We start from the raw sequence: 13,893 nt of genomic DNA on the forward strand, positions 1-13,893 counted from the left end.
AGCCTTCGAGCACCAATCAGGTGAAATTGGATAATCTTCCACGGCACACCCGATGATTTCTCACGGCACACTTGGGAAACACTGATATGAATAATAACAGAAAGCATCAGTGTTTCCTCTAAGCTGATAGGTCTGTTGACATTCATGACATCAGGCAGGCTAATTTAGCACAGCGACAAGTTATGTCAGTAATCTGCCGTTGGTCCAATTTCTCTGCGGAAATTCAGCCTACTCATGCACGTCGCACTTAACATTTGGTGGCTAATGACATTAGATGCAGGGACGATGACACCCCTGCTCCACCTCGGCGCTCTCCTCTCACACTCAGGCTGTGCATAAAGGGTAGCTGCATGGCTAAAGTTGTGATCTGACCCACATTGTTGTGGGTGACAGTGACGGTGGTAGTCCCCAGCCCAGCTGTGAGCAGCAGGCTGACCTAATGCTGTTATATAATGCTGAAAGAGGCTCTGATCAGTTGCATAAGGCAGTTATAGGATCACCCTCTCATTGGGGGCTCACCACACTCCTCTGTGTGTTATGGTTTGGTTTTCTGGGCTCTGCCCTTTGGGACCTTCACCATCATCAACAGCGATCACACCCCTCGTCCGTGGAGGGCTTGAAGCACCTGGCAAGCAGGTAGAACAACAAGCTAAATGGAGCCCTGAAGGTTTGTGTGGGGCAGCCCCAGTAGTCTTCATTAAACGGCTTGTTATCACAGGTTGGAGAGTGTGAGGACAAAAATAATGTCAGGGTACATCACACACTCCTGGAACATGATGCGAGTGTGATGAGACATCAAAAGGGAATGTTTTACATTTAACATGTTAATATTCAAATCAATAAAATAAATTCTAGACTCAAATATTTGTTGAATAATTGATGAGTGCAGCTCTTGGTGATTCTAATGAGGCCACATTGAAATGAGATCATGTTTGGATGATTAAGAACTGTTTCTGTGATTCCTCTTTTACTTGTGCTACATCTTGTCCATAATATGTTTTATTCCGTTTCAGTCTCGTGATGCTCTGCGGTTTGAGAGACTTTCACACACTGACAGAAGCCAAACCTCTGTGTGGAAGAAGAAAAAAAAAAAAACTAATATAAATAATATTAATGTCAATGAAGTGACTAAACGAAATACATTTATTCACGTTAGAGTCTCAAAGCAGCGCAAAGATTTTAGGGTTTTTGTAAAAATTATAATTATTATTTCTAATGCCTCTGGAAGGGGGCGGGGTCTCGCGGCAGTGCGCGTGGGTTTTGCACAGCTGGCGCTCCAGCTGTTCCGGCGTGAGTTCGATATCAGCTGATTCTCAGAATCATTGGGCAAAAATGTGCCAGTTGACTTAACAATCCTGCTTTATTTATTCTCATTTGTGACTTTATATCACGTGTTATATACAGCGTTAATAAATTAGTGATTTGGGGGATGAATAGCGCGAGCTGTGGGGCTATTTCATCGTTTATTTCTCTCTGTGTATGAGCGTCGCCTCTCATAGCTTTGTGTTATTAAAAGTTGTTCTTATTGGCCACAAACGGCTCTTTTTTTTTTTTGAACAACTGAAGGCTACGTAACTACGCTCACTGGACTTTGCTGAAAAAACATTGCCCGGAAATACCGTTTTCTGTTTACCAAACAATGACAGTGATGATGCCAGCGCGGTGGTAAATTGCAGCAGCAACTTTCAGGAGGATTCATTCCGTCCCGCTACCACCAGAGCATCTGGACTGAACCACTCACCTGATCAGCCGGTAACAACTACACTACTTCTTTGTTCCAGTCCGACATGAAGCGAAAAGCCACAGCTAGACCTGTGTTGACAGGTTAGGAAGCCAGATATCAGCAGTTGGAGGTGCTCCGATACATTAGCATAATCACTGTTATCTTAGGTATTGTATGAGATGTTGCTGAAGATGCCAGTATCAAACCAACTGAAATGAAACAGGGCGTTTCCGGTCTAAAATGTAACCATTGGCTATCAAAACACGAAGCTCTGAATGAAGCTCTGGATGAAAACAGATGGATGTGGTGATATTTATAACATAAATTACAGATACATATACGTATACACGTGGAGTCAAAGACAGGAATGGGAAATATTGCTTCAGTATTTGAGCTCTGCTTAGCGTTGCGCATTTTGTCAACGCCCCAAGGCGCGTGCTTTTCCGCTTTTATTTTGAACGCCATTTCTGTAAATTTCCTGTCTCGTCTGGACACACCTCGGCTGACTTGACGCAGCTCGTGAAGCCGTGGCCGCACCGCAGAGAAGTGAAGTTGAGCATCCTGCAGGTAATGTAAGCTCATACTCGGTGTCAGTGACGCGCTGTTGGAAATATTAGCAGGTATTTTCTTGCTTTGTTTTATTACTGTTTTGTCGGCTATTATTATTCAGCATGTTGTTTTCTTTCTCGCTATTTGTTCGGAATGGTAATTAAGGTAGCTAACGTTAAGCTGAACGGCGTAACCACAGCTAAGAGGGAGGATTGTCTGGTTTCTATAATGTTTTTGGTAAACATTTTAGAAGGGTGTTTAGCTACCCGGACTGGTCCTGGGCTAGTCCATTCCCAAAACTGGCTTCATTCATTGTCTGTGAGAGGGAGGAGGAGGTGGTGAGCTGCGGCAAGTCAGCCAGAACTGGACATAAAGAGACAGGAAGTATCGTGATTTCATGTTCAAAATAAACGTCATGAATTTGTCTCGTTTAGTAATATAGGTACAGTATATAGATGGTCTTTATACCAGCTGAGGTGTTGTTAAAATACTCGTAATAGTGAACAGAGTGGGCTTTTTGCTGAAACAGCAGCATGAGTAGAATAGTTTTGTTTTGTGATGTGGTTTTATTTTGAAAGCATATTATTTGACGGCTTTGTTATTCCTGTTAGCTTGACGCTGATTGTAGTAGCAGAACTGCATGGTTCGGTGTGTGGCGCTACGTCGGAAAACTACAGTATGCCACCTCTACGTTGCCCAAGTGTTTTGTTAATCGATGTTGCTTCGTGTCGCTCCAGCTGTCGCTTCAAAAGACAGATGTGCGGGTTTGAAATAATTGCAGCTGCCGCCTGTTACCCAGCCGCCCCATGTTAAAATGCCCAAGTGAGAGTGACACAGGTGCACATCTTTCTGTCATGGCTTTTGGTTATTGGCTCTTCCCCTCAGCTGCGCGTTATGTTGCGTTGGGCTTTATCACCGCTATGCGCCCCGTTTGTAGCAAACCAACCTCCATTCAAAAAATATTCAGTATATTTTACTAATTCGTCTGCAAGCGCGCATGCACGTTATGACGTTTTATAAATTAACGGTATTCTTTGGGGGGAGAAATCAACCACCAACTCGTAATGCTTTTCTGTCCCATTTGTTTTATACAGTCCAGCCTCATACACTTCTGTCCACTGCTGTTAGTGGAGAATCATTGTGAGAATCGGCGCTAAAGGTCCACATTTACTGCATTTATAAATGCCGAATGCACAAACAGACCTTCAATATCTATGACAGAATAATATTCGTGTTATTGGATGTATTCACGTTGTTGAGAAGCACATTTAAACTAAAATGTGGGGTTCTTTTAACGGGGTTTTGCGTTGGCGTTTCCCCACATGCAACAAAACGAAACTCATGGGCTCCAGCGCTGCCTGCGTAATGCCTCCCTGCTGCTCGGACGCTTCTGCATAACCTGCTTGCAAGGAATCCAACATGACATCATGCGTGAGAAACAGTGGCGGATTTTTTGTGGCCTCGGGATCAAATCGCCGATAATATTACATAATCACAACTGAGCTTAAATTGGTGAGTTGATTTGGATGCCAGCGTCGTGGCCAAGTGGATAAGCTTCAACGTCCCATGTCACAGTGGATTTCGGCAACCCCCGTGGTTTTGCTGCTTCTGTTCGGGTTTACATAAAACCAAATATACATGAGAATATAGGTCCAAAGCAGAGGGAATGACCTACTGTACAGACGAGCTCTGCAGCCCAGAAACGCTGCTCATTGCAATGATGCCCGCTGGATTAGAGGGCATCTGAGGACAGCTAAAAAAAAAAAAAAAAACACTTGATACATCAGAGCCTTTTTTCATTTCCTCCATGACAATGTGATTGGTTTATCGTGAGATTTAGAATAAACTAGTTCTCCAAAGGCTCACACCGTTCGTGGACACAAAGCAGAGCCTGCTCTGTGCATGCTGGGATGTACTGTGGTCATTATGATAAACTGACTGTTATGATCCTGAACAGAGCTGCGAATTATCATTGTTTTCATAATCTGCTAATCCATTGATATGCTTTTTTATGGAGTCTATGAAACGTGACATCTTTTGGTTGCTTGCTTTTTAGGATCTACACCCAAAAACCCAAACATATTAATTTTACAGTGATGAATCTGTACATTAACCAGAGAGTGTTCCGCACATGTTCCTGGATAAATAATAGGAATTATTAATCAGTTATCAACATTCTGTAATGTTTTTGTTGATAAACTGTTTAATGTGACATACTCCATGCCCAGCTGATGTCTGTGAGCACAGTGCCAGTAGTCATGCTCGTGTATTTATAACTCCTGTTTCTATGAAGTTTTAACATAGCAAACAGTAATGTGGCAGAGTGTTGCTGCCACCACGACAAAGAAGTTCTCTTGTTTTTAAAGAGACCCTTTTCATGTTATAACCAGACGTTTTCATGTTATAATGAGATTCAGTGATTTGTTGTCATTACATTACATTCAAATAGTAAAAAAAATTTGCTAAAAAATAAGGAAAGAAACAGAGCAGAAGCCTTTTGGTCATTGGAGCATCAATGCAAAGATGCACAGAATGACTCAGGCCATCTTTGTATATTTACAGTAAAGTCACAGTTTGCAGTGCATGTGGTGCTTTCACCCTTTAACTCCAACCTGCGGCTGCCTCTCCCTGTGTTATGCTGTCCTGCCGTCTCACTCCGTACCGACGGGGTCAGATTTTTGGCATTCTTTTGTCAGACTGCATCCTCAAGAGGGATTTTCTTTCCTCAAAGGCTCCGTGGAAAAGCCAGTGGCTGTGACTGCGGTTGTTTATTATCATTTTTCTTGCCTCGGAGTCGTCCTTCACCTCAGGAAGGATGCACAGGGGACATAACAATCCACCGCCGTGCGTTCCGGCAGTCAGGTTCGATGCTGTGTATACCTGCATCAATCACTCACCCAGATGATGTACGGGAGGCGGCTCGTGTCATCCGTCGGCTGGTCAGGGAAACGTTGACCTCGTGGATCTTTTCAAAGCACAACACAGCATTACTGAAACACAGTTTTTTTTTTTTTCCTGTGTCATAAATCCATCTGTTGCACCATGAGTATACACATATTTAAAGGAGCAGTTCAATTCATGTGTCATGTGGCTCTGAGGGGAGCTGTTCAGAGTCTGCAAAATAACCCTGATGATGTCATCAGCTTGGCCTTGGAGACTGCGTTTTTTTTAATGGCAAGCTTGTGTTACGAACTGGGAGCAGGAGTTTGAGAGATGTCGACATTTAGCAGCCAGGGAGGGTCTGACAAATGATGCTATTGTGTTGCATTATGGGCATTTTAGATTCCAATGTTTTTGAGCTGGAGCCACACTGGGGAGCAGAAGTCAGGATATCTGCCCTCTGCTGTATTGATCTGAACCGTTCTTTCTCTGCGGCTCTTTAAAGCCCCTCAGCATTATGGACGTGTGATCCTGGAAAGCCCCTTTGTTGTTAATTGCTCACTGTTTCATGATATCCCAGAGATAACCTGTCAGCCGGGTGTTTTCTCCCTTTGATTTCACGTGGATCAAGTTTCTGTTGATGCCGCTTATTTTTCACTCCTCATTTTTGCTTCCATTTGTTGGGCTCTGATCATCTAAAATGCATAATATTGTACACACTGGAGTGTTTTCCCCCACCAAAGACCAGACGTCAGGTGTTTGAAACAGCCTCTCAATCTCGTGAGCTGGACATTGGTTGGATCATTATTGTTTTATATCAGTGAGCGAGGAAACGGCGCCTGCTCTAATGCGCTTTGTCAGCACTTTTATCCAGAACAACTTCCCAAGCTCTTGTTGTGTCTTCCAGTGTACCGAGCATTACCAAAACCATCATCATGGCCATTATCGATGCTGTAGTTCCTGTTGGTTTGTTATGGATCCCTGCAGGTTAGAGTTGCTTCTATCAATAGTGATGCTTCATGGGTGCTGAAGTGGGACCATAATGGCCTTACTGTGGCACTGATAGGCCCCAAGCTCGAATGACTTTCACTGTGTTTGCAAGTGGAGCTAGAATGGTGTGTGTGGTTTCTTGACACTGGACGTAAGCAGTGCCTAACACATGCAGTGGTGGTATGGTAAACATTTGTGCAGGCTCTCAGAGTGTGTCCTGAAGTTCCACAGCGTGCTGTTGCATTATGAAATGGCATACACTGTTTTTACGGCCCTGTCAAAGGTCCCTCTGTTCAGCCAAGGGCAGCAGAGCCGGAGAGGACAACATCGATATTCATGCAGCTCGTTCTTACGGAGTCACCAGCGAGGTACCTCATCCCTCAAACGTCAGTCATTACAGTGTCCTTGGTAGCAGGTGAAATGTGAGGGCACTTGTATCTCTGGAGCTTCACTGATGTCCACATCACTCTGGCAGGCACTTAGCGAGGGGAGGAAATGCCAAGCAGACATACAGTACAATCTGAACCTTATTGAAGCATGAAGTCGTTCAGGTGAGGGAGTGGAAATGTATTTACACACATGAGAATGTGGAATGGTCCTTTAAGTGGAACGTATGGATGACAGAAAATAGAAAGATTTTCTGTTACTTGTTCCAGTGTGTTACGTGAGTTTTAGTACAATACCAAAACAAAGCACATGAAGGGCCTGTCAGGTGGTCAGATACCGTCTGAAGACCTTTCCCCTGCAGCTCTCTGATGGTGAAATTGTGGGGAATGCATCCAATCATTTTCATACCTTGATGGAGTAGGCACCTCACAAGCTCTTTTTTAATCATTAAAAAAAATAGAATTATTCATAAACAGTCCATACTTCACATTTTTGGATTAAACTCATAACTTTTTAATACTACACAGAAGTCAAATTTCAAAATTATTCCATTAAAAGTTTTGTTTCTGATGTCAGAAAGTAGTGAAAAGTTATTCACAAATTGACCTGTTTAACTTCATTATTTATTTCAAAACAAATGAATTATCACAGAAGATACTTTTGTTTGGATTTGGACACCATGATTTATTTATTTATTTTTTTGTCAATTTGGCTTCATGAAATGATCAGTTGACCATCTAATTTGTTGCAGATGATTTGTTTTTGTTCACAGATGAATCAGATGAATGAATGGACGCGTGTACGTACAGCATGGTTGGTTGGTACCACAAGTGTTGAGGCTCAACACACAGTCTTGGTTAACGTATAACCTCTATAGTGCCGTAATGTGTCCGAGCATCCTCCAGGTCTTAAGAAGCCCGTTCGGGACATCACAACATTAATTCTCGCCATCCACTACAATTTAAAGACGAAGTAGGAAATGACCACTCTCCATTCCCTACAGTGCTTACTGTACATAATGCTGAACTTGCATTGCTCTTATTGGAACAAATCTCTTCCCAATGCAATCTATCATCAAACTCCACGTTCTTGCCTCCGAAGCTGGAAAACACCATTTTTTAACTCTAAGTGACTACAGCAGTAATAAATCATAGATTCCTTGCGCAAAACCGTGTGTTTATGATTTAAGATGTGTCATGTAACCGGCACTCACATGCGAGTTAGGATGTGTAGTACGTACACACATACATCCACAGCAGCAGGGGACCCTATGGTGGCCCTGGTCATCAATCTGTAGGACTTCCCCCTGTCACTGAGACACAAACTCAAATGTCAAAACTGCCGTAAGTGAACAGATTTCCTCCCTGCCAGCAGCCGGCCTGAGACAACAGGAGCGGAAATTGACTCTCCTCATTGTTAATGAAAGGATACACTCACTTGTGTGTGTTTCTGTGTGCGTTTGCGTTCTTGTCTTCGCTTGCGCACAGGAAGACGTGTTGGCACGAAAGCTCGCACGTGAGCTTTGCGAACACCGTATGCTCGGGTGCTAAGTGCCGTGTTTACATGCAGTGTGTATGTGCGTGTGTGTAGAGGTACATGGGAGTCAGAGTGCGTGTGCACTGGCTGCGAGTTGTTAGGCCCTTGGCTGAGCTGCCGCCCTTTGCTGGAAGGGGTTGGATGCCGTCAGTGACCCTGGAGGCGAGCGTATGGACCCAGCTTGGGTTGCTCTGCGAGGTGGAAGGGCCTCTGGTTTCTGCGACCCCCACCGAGAGAGCAGCCTGTCAGGCAGAAGGCCTGTCAGCTGCACTTCTCATTCACAAATAGTGGACACACACACACCCACACACACACACACACACACACACACACACCCATAAGCCACTAAATGTGCCTGCATTTGTGTTGAAAGCTGCCCCTACTCTCTGGAAACATGTCATTCACACAGTGTTAACATTGTGTTTGTATGTGATTATTATGTCATGATTGTGTCATTACAAAGCCGGTGTCCTGAAGTCTGACCACAGATATGCGTGAGGGCTTTGTTATTGCGCCTACATATTCTTCTTATTGTTAGTAACATCGTCCGTTTACTAAGAAGACTGTTGTAGATATTTGACATGTTATAGCAGGTGTAACTAATGACATGAATAATGACTGCTGTCATTGCTGACTGCTTAATGGAGCCGAGCAGTAATTATGATTGTAGTGACACCTCTGCTTTTCCTGCAATGACAAATCAAAATGTCTGTGGTCTAAATGATTTCCATGATCAATTATTCAGACGATTTATTTTTTTTTTTTTGATAAATGATTCAGTCTATAAAATCAGAACATCGTTTACTGTTATATAAAACAGAGAAAGGAAGCAAATCCTCACATTTGACGAGCTTGAACCAACAACTGTAGGACATTTTTGAATGTTGATAATGATAATAACATAATAACAATGATAATAAACTTGATTTAGATGTTACAGCTCCAATGCTTTACAACAAATGAAGTACATCCACCGAGTGCTTTACATAAAACGACATCGAATGAGGGGGGGGGGGCACCCTGATACAATTCCTCCCCACTGAAAGATTGTCCACGCCACACTGTGTGTCCTCTGCTCCCTCCTGTTGACATTGCGATCGTTGATCAAGGTCGTGTTTTCCTCTGAGCGGAGAGGACTATATGGTGGTAGACCACAGGCTTTTGTGTTATGTAACAGCAGTTGTGTCTATTTTTCTGGATTTGTCCCACAGTAGGTCTTTTGTGATCCTACTCTGATAGAGACCGCAGCCCTAGTAGATAGCCTGGCTTCACGTGGAGGTACTGCTGACTCAGCTGGCACCTACAGGTAGACCTCAGTATCATTGGCAGCCATGTCCCAATCATTGCTTTGCATCGTGAGTGTAAAATGTCAAAATATTACAGCTGCCTACAGTAACACTAGCTTCTCCCTGTCCCTCTGTGTGGAAGATATGGATTCTTGGACAGGCAGGCTCTTTGGCAGGCTGCCTCATCCCTGTCTGTTGATCCACTGTTGGTGAAATAAGAGAACATATGGCTGCGCTCTGCCTGCATTACATCACCTTGAGATCCAAGCAGATTGGTTTGCATTTACAGCCCAGCTCAGGCAAAAAAAAAAAAAAGAAAAAAAAAGCTCATTGTGTTTGGATGGGTTTTATCCGAGCTGTGTTTTCCACAAAAATTGGCATGCTGGCCTCTGAAATGAACTGTGTCTTAATGAAGTGGATGCGCAAAAGGTCAGCGACTTTTTTTTTTTTTTGGCTTGAAATAAAAGCAGGTTGGGGTGTACTGTTTTGTGCTCTCTATCCTGCTTAACCCAGCGCACAGCCCAGCCAGATGCATCAGGCTCAACAGAGTTAGTATTGATCCATCTGAGTTATATCACATCATGCAGAGTTACTGCCCGCTGCACGCGTTCAGGCTCCTGTGAAGACTTTGCATGTGGTTGTTATCAGCTATTCACTGGTTTCCATTAGCTTCCTGATTTGGCTTTTCTCCCTGGATCTTTTCATGCACTGATGCACTGTGCATTCTAATTGCTCTGATATTGGTAGTGATTTGGTTTCAAACATCTTTATGGCATCTCAACCTCAGCTACTGTTTCTTCTTTCAAAGAGCCAAAGCTGCAGAACTGAAGCACCAGTTTATTCTGGAGTTTTCAACTGAGTTTGCTCAGTTGTCGTGGAGATGCCTCTGTTGGCATGCAAACTCGGCAGCTTTCTCATCCGTGTTAGCCCATTCTTGATCATAGAAATAGTTCGACAAAACAAGCCCAACTCAAAGTCCAGTTATCAGCTTTTCCAGAGCTTTCAACACCGCTGAGGAATCCCAAAGTGCTTTGTATGAAAATGCTAAAATGCCCTTTGTGCACACTTCTCCATAGATTAATTTAGCTTATCAATTAGCCCTTATGCACAGTTTGTCTTTGGGGCTTCCGTAGCTCAGTATTCTTACTTTGGCATATTTTCCAGATTTGTTGAGTCACCCTCGAGTAGTTAGAAATTGCTGAGTGCATTTTTAAGTTACGTCAGGCCGGTTCGTGTCATAATTGCTAGCAGTTATAATGCTCTTTCTTCATCTTAATAGTGAATAGTGGATCTTGAAGACAGACTGTTTTTGCAGGTAATCAGTTCAGATTTATGTGTCTGGACATGCATGGGTTGCTGTGGTAACAGCGTAGGTGTCGGTAACTGCGTATGCTGGCAGTATGGCTTTCCAGAGCAGTGTGGATGATGCTCAGCTGCTCTCGATTCCGTCACTCTGGATTTGACGTCACTGTGGTGTGTCGTGTTGCGTGTGATGCAAAAGAATCTTTAAAATCTGATTTGAGCTGCCGCTGCATCCTGGAATGCATCTGTAAAAATCTGTTGTGGATCGCATTTCAAACCACCTCTAAATGTGGCTTTGATCTGATTTGCAAAAATCGTATTTCATGTGTTTTTTTGTCCAGACTTTGTAAAATCAACCTGGATTCACTCTGACATGCCAAAAAACAGATTTGGGCTGGCAGTCTGAACAAGGCCTTTGAGACAAATGACTTCAGGGTTTAATGATGATAATTTTGGTCCGGACAGTTCTGCTGAAGGACCCTCCTGTACTTCTGACTTGCCTCCCTCCTCTTCATCTTTCACCTTCCTCCTCTTTCTCCTCAAAATCCCCGACCACAACTCACTGCAGCATAGAAGCTATAATTGAAAACTTGCATTCGAACCCATTGTCCTTGACCTATTGCATGCCCTATTGGCTATTGATCAGCAAACAAAGCTCATAAATAAAAATGGAAGAGGTCACAAGCAGACAAAGCCGTACTGATTGGATTATCATGACATCAAAGCCTCTGAGAAGCAGTGTGTGGAAGTACTTTTGGTTCTACTTGGTTCTCAACTTTGTAAAAAGCAGCTACCTTAGTCTGCAACCACAACAAATCTGAGAACTCAGCTGCTAGCTGCAACCCAAGTGAGGCAGTGGAGGGACCAAGAACAAGAAGAACAACGTCAGTTGTACCTACAACCTACATATTTGTATTTCATGAAGTAAAGAATCTCAAAAGTATCAGAATCCAAACAGAGAAATGGTATTAGCACTAGTACAGAAACATTTGTACGATTCATAGCCGTAGGTTATCTGTCACAGTGTCCCAGTATCCCTTGGGCTACTTCCTGTATAAAAAAACCTTTGTTGCACTTCAAAACACATCTGCCGATTACTTCTTCAATTAATTGAATAATCACTTGGGTCTAATGTCTAAAAAAATGTCATAGAAAAGTGACAAATGCTTATGATAATGTCCCACAGCCCTGCAGGTGTAGCCTTTAGCAGTGTGCCTTTGTCACCATGATGGTGATGAGTGCATGCAAACAGTGTCACAGTTTCAGTCAGCGGCCTTCCCGAAACCCACATTCACACCCTGAAACCACAAACACTTTCAGAAACAGCCTAACTTAGATGCGGGGACAAATATAGCAAGTGGCAGGTCACATTTCCTATATTTAGCATTTTGTCTATTTTCAACTTGTTTTCTCTTTGCTTGCACAATGCCTCCCATTCTATGGGTCTTTGTGCCTCTTTCCTTGTTCCTGATTTGGTTTGCTGGTGCTCTAAATACATGCTTTCCCCACTTTTTTGTAAATGAATCTGTTGTCAGTCTCTAAATACCAATCTGACATATTTTTATTTCTAGAGTGATTACCCTTGCTTTAGCCAGCCTATAGGATAAACATTGGGTTCAGTGAAGTTTAAAGAACAGAAAAGGAATCTCCAGCCAAATGCTCTAGCTTTTATGACAATATTACAGTCATCAGAATGATTATTGTCAACTGTGTCACTATTTGCATGTCCAACTACACCGTGTGGCTTGTTATTCAGATCCTTTCCTCTGCTGTTTTTATCATATAAGGCCATGAAGTAAGTCAACTTTAATCATCCGGCGCTGCTGACCAAGGAGCTGCAGAAACATCAGCCGGTGTCTGGCACAGCTTTCAGTGGCCTGTAAACAGAGTTTTTCCTGGCTCAAAATAGGGCTTTGGTGGTGGACCACCCGTGCAGATCAGTATGGGGAGCATGATTGACTGAAACTGTTAAGGGATTGGTTAACACATTGGTGGTCCGTGCTGCACATCTGTCAATGCACATAAGCTTCCTGTAAATTCTGACAAGGATAATGTGAAGCATTTACCAGGACTTATTTCTGATACCAATCCATGTGTCTGCAAGTAAGATACATACAATCACATTAATGTTCTTAAAAACATCAATTAAAAATGACATATTATGGCCACACTTTATGTGAAGGTGCACATATTTAACATTAACCAGTTGCTCATTAGCACACATATTAGTAGTATATTGGCTCTTTATTTGTAATTATAAATAACTTATTAATGCCTTATTCTAGGGGCTAGGATTATTGAGAGTGAGATTTAGAGTTACTAATATCATAATTCATTTACAACAACTTCCTTACTCACTGTCAATAAGCAGTAATTCAGGGGTGATTGAGGGAAAACTTGGTTAATGGTGTGGTAGTTGTAGAATATGGTTATGCAGAGTAAGGCATTAATAAGTGTTTTATACAGCCTAACAAAGAGCCAAAATGATGCTAATATGCATGCTAATAAGTATCAAGTTATTGATGAATATGTGTCCCTTAATAGAAGGTGTTACCCATATTACTGACAGGACTCTGAGACGTATCAGACACCTGGCTCTTCGTGTCCACTTTGAGAGGACAAGCTGCTGCTCAACTACTGTAGCTGAATAGCTATCCTGGCTCTGTAGGGCCCTAAACCTAACCCAAAGTTCAAGAAAACTGCCTACCAGCGTCTCTTAATCTCTGCAATTAACATGCTTAATCTAGTTTGTTTCATTCGAACAAAGCCCAAAGTATAAAAAGACTAATTGTGGTTTTATGTTTCTTTGCCATGAGGAGTGACACTCTGAAGTGCTGTCATCACTGATCCAGTCTAGCTGTTTACCCGTTTCCAGTCAGTTACCATAAAGGCACACCTCTGAAAACCTTTAATCTTGTGTATTTGGTTTCAGTTTTCCTTTTGGTAGAATCGAAAATAAAGCCCTGGCTGTCTGCGAGTGGCAAAATGGCAAATAAAAGCAAGAAATCCAACACAACAGACATCACTATGCAAAGAGCTTTGACATAATGAAGTACTTGACGAATGAAAACACATCATGAAGCATGGTGTGTAGGATTGGGAGGGTCTTGAAAAGGCAGTGGGCTGGTAGCTGTATGATGGTCATAGTGCTGTGGGGCACAGTTAAAATCTTAATTATTGCACCTTGAGTCAACACAAGGGCCTCTTTGAGCCATAAAGGTACATTTGTACATACATGGA

The 13,893-nt window shown here is 42.7% G+C and overlaps 1 protein-coding gene across 2 annotated transcripts in view; it reads left to right on the forward strand.

The window, feature by feature from the left end:
- Positions 1 to 2,227: 2,227 nt before the first annotated feature.
- hivep3a (HIVEP zinc finger 3a) overlaps positions 2,228 to 13,893 on the forward strand; it is a 35,379-nt gene continuing 23,713 nt past the window's right edge. Inside the window, exon 1 of one of the 2 annotated variants that reach the window (XM_076753816.1) lies at positions 2,228 to 2,290. The gene's annotated coding sequence lies outside the window, so the exon portion shown is untranslated. Of the gene's footprint in view, positions 2,344 to 13,893 lie in introns of both variants that reach the window. The other variant, XM_076753818.1, reaches the window with a different exon arrangement.

Source organism: Chaetodon auriga, chromosome 17 (genome assembly GCF_051107435.1).
Source record: "Chaetodon auriga isolate fChaAug3 chromosome 17, fChaAug3.hap1, whole genome shotgun sequence".
NCBI classification, from domain to species: Eukaryota; Metazoa; Chordata; class Actinopteri; order Chaetodontiformes; family Chaetodontidae; genus Chaetodon; species Chaetodon auriga.